Here is a 6,813-nt window from a genome sequence, read left to right as displayed (position 1 = left end):
GATTTAGGGCAAGTACTGAAGATGTTCAAGGCTGAAAGAGGGCAATTATTGTAAGAATAACTTTTTAAAGAAAACTCCTGCATGCCCCTATCTCGTTTTCCTGTCCTATCTCGGGACTTTCTCTGTGTTTCAGACTCCAGTTCACCTCACCTCAGGCTAAAATGAGCTCAGGCAATACATCCATTGTTGATGCAAGCAATATGCAGGGTACTGAGTGCCCACTGGGGCAAGTAATTACCAGTTTTCCACTTTTAACAAACAGGGTAGGGGATGATGTGAACTAGCCTTATTTTTTTGGATGGGCAATCTAGGAAAGCACACAAGTAGTAAAATTAAGAAGAAAGAATGTGGCTGTGGTGTGAAGAAATTCCCAAACTAATGAGATGTGTGTGTGTGTGTGTTTGTTGTTCTGTTTTGTTTAAATATTCTTATAATTCTCCTTCTCAGAGCAAGCACAGTTTCAGTACTTGTTCAAATACTGATGGGAATAATATTAACATTTAGGCCAATAGATATGAAACTTTTTTTAATGTTACAAGAGATTATTATGTATTGAATACAATTCCCCAGGCCCAGCCTCAGCTTCCCACACCTGCTCCACCCCTCCCACTACCATTCCCACCCTCAATGCCACCCCTACCCCTGTCCTGACCTCAGCACTCATTATCAGATTACCAAATCCGTTCCGGCTTCCCTGAGGCCATTAATAACCTCTTCTATTTCCTTGCCAACCTCCAAAATTAGTTATCTCTCCCCAACTGAAAACCACAACTTATACCACCCAGCCTCATCTCTTGGCCTCTTTACCACTCATTTCAAGATGGCCTTGATGCTGGCTTCAGAGGAGGACAGGCCATAAAACAATTGTTGAGGCAGTCAGTATTTGGCTTACCTAGGCATTATTTCAGTCTAAAAATGCCAGTTTTCCTTATTTAACTAATAGGGTACAGGTTGAGTGTGAGTTAATATGTTATGAAGAGAAACTCAGGAAGGAAGGTTATAGAGGAAGGGGTGGCATAGGGCTAAGCTCCTAAAATAGTAATTATTTTATGTTTTTAGTTGCAAGTATATCTCAGAAAATTGCCAAACTCACTCATCATTCTTTAATACACTACAATCATTACCCTCTGTTAGACTATGAACATTTACCACATAGCACGACTCACGGGACTTGCCCAAAATTGCTTAGAAAGTTTGTAAGTGTTAGAAGAGAGATTAACATTTAGACCAATAGGTATGAAGAACTTTGTTAGTTGTTCTAAATTACAAGACAATATAACATACAACTCTGAAAACAACTGGAAAATATTGAGGAAACAGGCAGTTTCCTGGAGAAATGTTCAAAATTAACTCAAAAAGGAAGCAGGGTATTTCGTTAGGACAAAATTTTGGAAGAAAACAGTATATAAAAAGCAGGGTGCAGAACAGTTTATATTGTATGCTACCATCTATGTAAAAATGTAGAAGGGAATATATATCCATATACTTGAATATTCACAGACTACGTCCCAATGACTACACAAGAAGCTGGTAACAGTGGTTGCCTCTGGGGGAGAAACTGAGGGACTAGCAATAAGAGATGAGAGGGACTATTTATTGACTTTCAAGGGAGGGCTATTCATTGTATGACCTTTCATGCAGTTTGAAATTTTTACTATATACATGTGTTACTTTAAAAAAAAAAAGTTGCCAAACAGCTATCCTCCCCTCCCACCCCCAAGGTACTGGATGGTTTCCAAGGCTATCGTCAGGGAAGAAGAAATTTTCCTCTACCCATCTACATTCTTCTGGCTTGTCTAAGAATTAAATTGACATGAGAAAGATTAACAGGAGAAAATCAAACAAGATTTAATAACGTATACATGGAAGAGACCCAGAAAAACTGAGTAACTCACCAAAATAGCCAAAGCCCTCACCTTAAATACTATCCTCAGCTAAAGACAAAAGACGATTTTGAGGGTGGGGAGCGTCAGTTATGGGAGGTTACCAGGAAAAGCACAGTAAACAAGGGTGATTATGATGCAGATTTAAGTCATTCATATTTATGACCATGGTCAGAAGAAGTATGATTGATTGGCCAAGTGAAGGGGTCCCATCTAGCAATAACAAAAGTGGCTCGAACAAAACTATAACTTCTTTCTTCTAGAATAATTTTCCTAAGGACCATCCAATTAGAGCCTTGGAGAAATCCACCAAGAAGTACTTGACATAGGTAATTGACCATAAATCCAACAATTGGATTAATTTTTAAAGTCTACATGGGACTTGTGCCAATGATAGAAAAACATTTGAGTTATGTGCAGAAGTCAAAGAAATGAAAAAACACAATAAATAATCATATGGGTCAGGTCCAGCATGTTGGGATAGCTGTCTCGTTCTGATGTCTTCTTCTCATCCTGGGGTGGGAGTAGTTTCTCCTCTGTTTGAGCATGGTTTTAAGGTGAGTTTGAGGTGAGCAGTCCTCTCTATGGACCAGTCCAGTGCAGGGGCCCTTTCAAGTGGGAAATACGAATCCAAGAATCAATTCCCTTCAGTTATGCTGTGCAAGAGCTAATTAAGAGTATCTGACAAGGGTCCTCTAATCTAGGTTGGAGAGAGTCCTTTCAATGATGTCTTTTCCAGCGTACATCATCTCCTGGTTGCAGGCCATAGGTCACCTGATCTTCATCCAAAGATAAATCGATGTGATAAGCTTCAGAAACAATCTTAGTATGTTCTTTTAATAATTCAATTAAACTTTTGTCATAATGCAACATAGTAACAAGAAGCCATCCAGGAAGTGAGTCTTAGGCAGTAAATACAAAACCTCAAAGACAACAACACTAGAACCCAACATCTACAGAAACAATCTTTTTCTCTCTAAAATTACCCTAATTTCTACAAAATATAGCCAAGTTGACTAATTTGCCTGCAAAATAAGTCTGGTTTCAATAAACTTTGCCTGATTATTTGCATAAGGGTAATCGATCATACAAGCTCTTTTAAATTGGCTGTGCTGGAACGTTTCATAAGGAATCTCAGATTGAGCTTTAAAAGGCCTCTCAAGGCCAGTAAAGCCACGCCAAGGGCTTGTCATCAGATTCGCCTGTACTACCTATATATAGATTGGGTGAATGCCTCCCTTCTCAAGGTCCTCAAAATATTTCGAGGTTCCTGGCCCGCCAGGAAGTGACCTCTCTTATTTACCTGGTAAGGCTGCTGGGCTCCTTGTAAGCAAGGTACCAGATTGTTTTTCCAAGGGGGTTTATGGCTCCATAAAGTTCACCTTAGTTCTTTAAAGCTATCTGGTCATATCTGATTCTGTGCAATTTCTCAAATATGACATTCCAGTCAAAAACATGGTAATATAACCAATGTTTCCAATATGTCCTGTTATAAGAACAGACTCTTATCGAACTTATGCAAATAACTACATTGCCATAAAAATAAGAATACTCACTGAGTTCCCAAATTCTGGAGGAATCAAGTAGTGAGAAAAGATGAATGTTACAATTCTGCTTACAAAGTTATAATTTACCAAATTGCTGTAAGTCATAATTAACTTAAGGTGAAGGGTTTCCTTATATTTGGGCAACCAAGATTAAAAACTAGTAATATTTCAGACAAAAAGTTATACAAACTAACATTCAGCCCTATGTAACTAATTCTTGTTGATCATGATCTTCTGTTAAGAGTTTTATGAAGTCATCAGGGTTTCCATTAGAATTCTTTAATTTCTTTTTTTTTAATTGGGGTATAATTGTTTTACAATGTTGTGTAGGTTTCTACTGTACAGTGAAACAAAGTAGAGTTCCCTGTCCTATACAGCAGATTCTCATTTGTTATCTATTTGTTATCTATTTTATACATATTAGTGTATATATGTCAATCCCAATCTCCCAATTCATACCACCCCCCCTTCCCCCCTGGCGTCCATACGTATGTTCTCTATGTCTGTGTCTCTATTTCTGCCCTGCAAACAGGTTCATCTGTACCATTTTTCTAGATTCCACATATATGCGTTAATATACGATATTTGTTTATCTGCTTCTGACTTACTTCACTCTGTATGACAGTCTCTAGATCCATCCACATCTCTACAAATGACCCAATTTCGTTCTGTTTTATGGCTGAGTAATATTCCATTGTATATATTTACCACATCTTCTTTATCCATTGGTCTGTCGATGGGCATTTAGGTTGCTTCCATGAGCTGGCTATTGTAAGTAGTGCTGCAGTGAACATTGGGTTGCATGTGCCTTTTTGAATTATGGTTTTCCCTGGGTATACGCCCAGGAGTGGGATTGCTGGGTCATATGGTAATTCTATTTTTAGTTTTTTAAGGAACCTCCATACTGTTCTCCATCTTGGCTGTATCAATTTACATTCCCACAAACAGTGCAAGGGGGTTCCCTTTTTTCCACACTAGGAAAACTGGACAGCTACATGTAAAAGAATGGAATTAGAATACTCCCTAACACCATACACAAAAATAAACTCAAAATGGATTAAAGACCTAAATGTAAGACTGCACACTATAAAACTCCTAGAGGAAAACATAGGAAGAACACTCTTTGACATAAATCACAGAAGATCTTTTTTGATCCACCTCCTAGAGTAATGGAAATAAAAACAAAAATAAACAAATGGGACCTAATGAAACTTCAAAGCTTTTACACAGCAAAGGAAACCATAAACAAGAAGAAAAGACAACCCTCAGTATGGGAGAAAATATTTGCAAATGAATCAACAGATAAAGGATTAATCTACAAAATATACAAACAGCTCATGCAGCTCAATATCAAAAAAACAAACAACCCAATCAAAAAATGGGCGGAAGGCCTAAATAGACATTTCTCCAAAGAAGACATACAGATGGCCAAGAGGCACATGAAAAGGTGCTCAACATCACTAATTATTAGAGAAATGCAAATCAAAACTACAATGAGGTATCACCTCACACCAGTCAGAATAGTCATCATCAAAAAATCTACAAACAATAAATGCTGGAGAATTCTTTAATTTCTTAACCAGTTCACTGGTATGAGCTGAAAGTTATCAGAAACCTGTATGTGTCAAAAGGTCCTTTCTATGAACCTTCTGGAAGATGAAGCATTTTTACAGAAGAATCAGAGTACAAAAATAACTGTCTATAAAAGACAAAAGACTTAAAAAGCAAGGTTAAAGACCTGTTTACAAAGCAATTGTCAAAGAAATTTGTTGTTTTAGTGGCATACAATCTTAAAACAATTATTAGAATTATGACTGATGACATTACACGAGGACACATTTAAATTTTAGAAATTTCACATAATTTTTAGAACATTTATATTAATGACATTTATCTATACTATACAACCTAAGAAGGTTTATCACCACTCATTTAACAATGCTTCCCATGTAATTTAACATACCAAATAAGCCTAATTAGTTTAATGTCTTTCTTTGATAAGGAGAGAAAACAAATCTTGAGGTGCTCCGGGGGCATTCTGGAAAACCTCAATGTTATCTACAGGTCAAAAGAACTTCATTTAGAATTTGATTTTGGGGAAGTTTGTCAAATATATTAAAAAGGTTTTAAAACACTTGGTCAAATAGGATCGTAGGTCACTATGTAACAGTACTTAGTTATCCACCCAAGCAAAGTGACAAAAGATTTCAAAGGCAAAATACAGAAAGTTACAACAGTTTACTTAAAAGGTAAAAAATCTTTACTACCTCTTATCAAGAGCCTATCAATATCCCATTAAAACTTTGTGCTCTTAACAGAGAGAAAACCAAATTCAGGTTTTGCACCATCTTACAATTTATTCTAATCTTAGCCAGTCTTGATCACATACAGAACTCTATTCTCAAGGTTTCTTTTCCACAAAACTTCTATAACTTACTTTTTTTTAACCTTTAGATTTTTGTCCTATGTTTTCCTTTTCTCTCTCTCTCTCTTTTTATAAGATTTCATTTTACTTTAATTTTTTTATTTTAAAAAATTTATTGTATTCAAGTATAGTTGATTTACAATGTTGTGTTAATTTCTGCTAAACAGCAAAGTGATTCAGTTTTATATATAGTCTTTTTCATATTCTTTTCCATTATGGTTTATCAGAGGATATTGAATATAGTTCCCTGCGCTAGATAGTAGGACCTTGTTGTTTATCCATTCTATATATAATAGTTTGCATCTGCTAATAAAAATATAGAACGCTTCACAAATTTGTGTGTCATTCTTGCGCAGGGGTCATGCTAATCTTCTCTGTGTCGTTCCAATTTTAGTATATGTGCTGCGGAAGCCATTCTTTCTCTTCCCTGAACTAAGTGTATTTCCATTCCTTATACCTTCTTTTTCCTTGCATACAAAGATGTTTTCCTTATTAATTTTTAGTGGTTTTAATTACATATTTTAATTAGAATTCTCAACTCTTAAAAGCCTTCATTTGTAGCAAAAACTAAGAAGTAAGCAATTATGAACTGTCTTTTACATTAGCATTCTGTAGATTGGCAAACTTCTAAATACTATTTATAATTTTTTTTAAATATGTGCTTTCTTGTAGAAAATGTCTCCATGTGGAACCAAACATATTTATTAATAGTCCTAAATATCTTTAGTTTCTCTGTAAAAGGAAGCCTATGTTTAGTAATTAATGTTTCAGTATCTTATTTTATCTGGGAATGATCTAGATATTCAATAAACTTCCATCATTTAATTTAATTTAGCAAAACCCTAAAGTTTGAAGTTGCCAAAAAGATTTGGAGAAACTATTTCTAAGTAGACACACCATAAAACATGATTATTCTTAAAGAGTTCACCTAAAAACTCTTAATCCATTTACATTTAAT

At 35.6% G+C, this 6,813-nt stretch overlaps 1 non-coding gene across 1 annotated transcript; it reads right to left on the bottom strand.

Moving 5' to 3' along the window:
* Positions 1-6,166: 6,166 nt before the first annotated feature.
* LOC118889377 lies at positions 6,167-6,269 on the bottom strand. Its single transcript, XR_005018513.1, has one exon. It is a non-coding gene; the product is annotated as a U6 spliceosomal RNA (small nuclear RNA).
* Positions 6,270-6,813: the final 544 nt, after the last annotated feature.

Source organism: Balaenoptera musculus, chromosome X, assembly GCF_009873245.2.
Source record: "Balaenoptera musculus isolate JJ_BM4_2016_0621 chromosome X, mBalMus1.pri.v3, whole genome shotgun sequence".
In the NCBI taxonomy this organism is placed as follows: Eukaryota; Metazoa; Chordata; class Mammalia; order Artiodactyla; family Balaenopteridae; genus Balaenoptera; species Balaenoptera musculus.
Note: the sequence above shows the minus strand (reverse complement) of the source record. Positions and strands in the feature narration are given on the sequence as shown.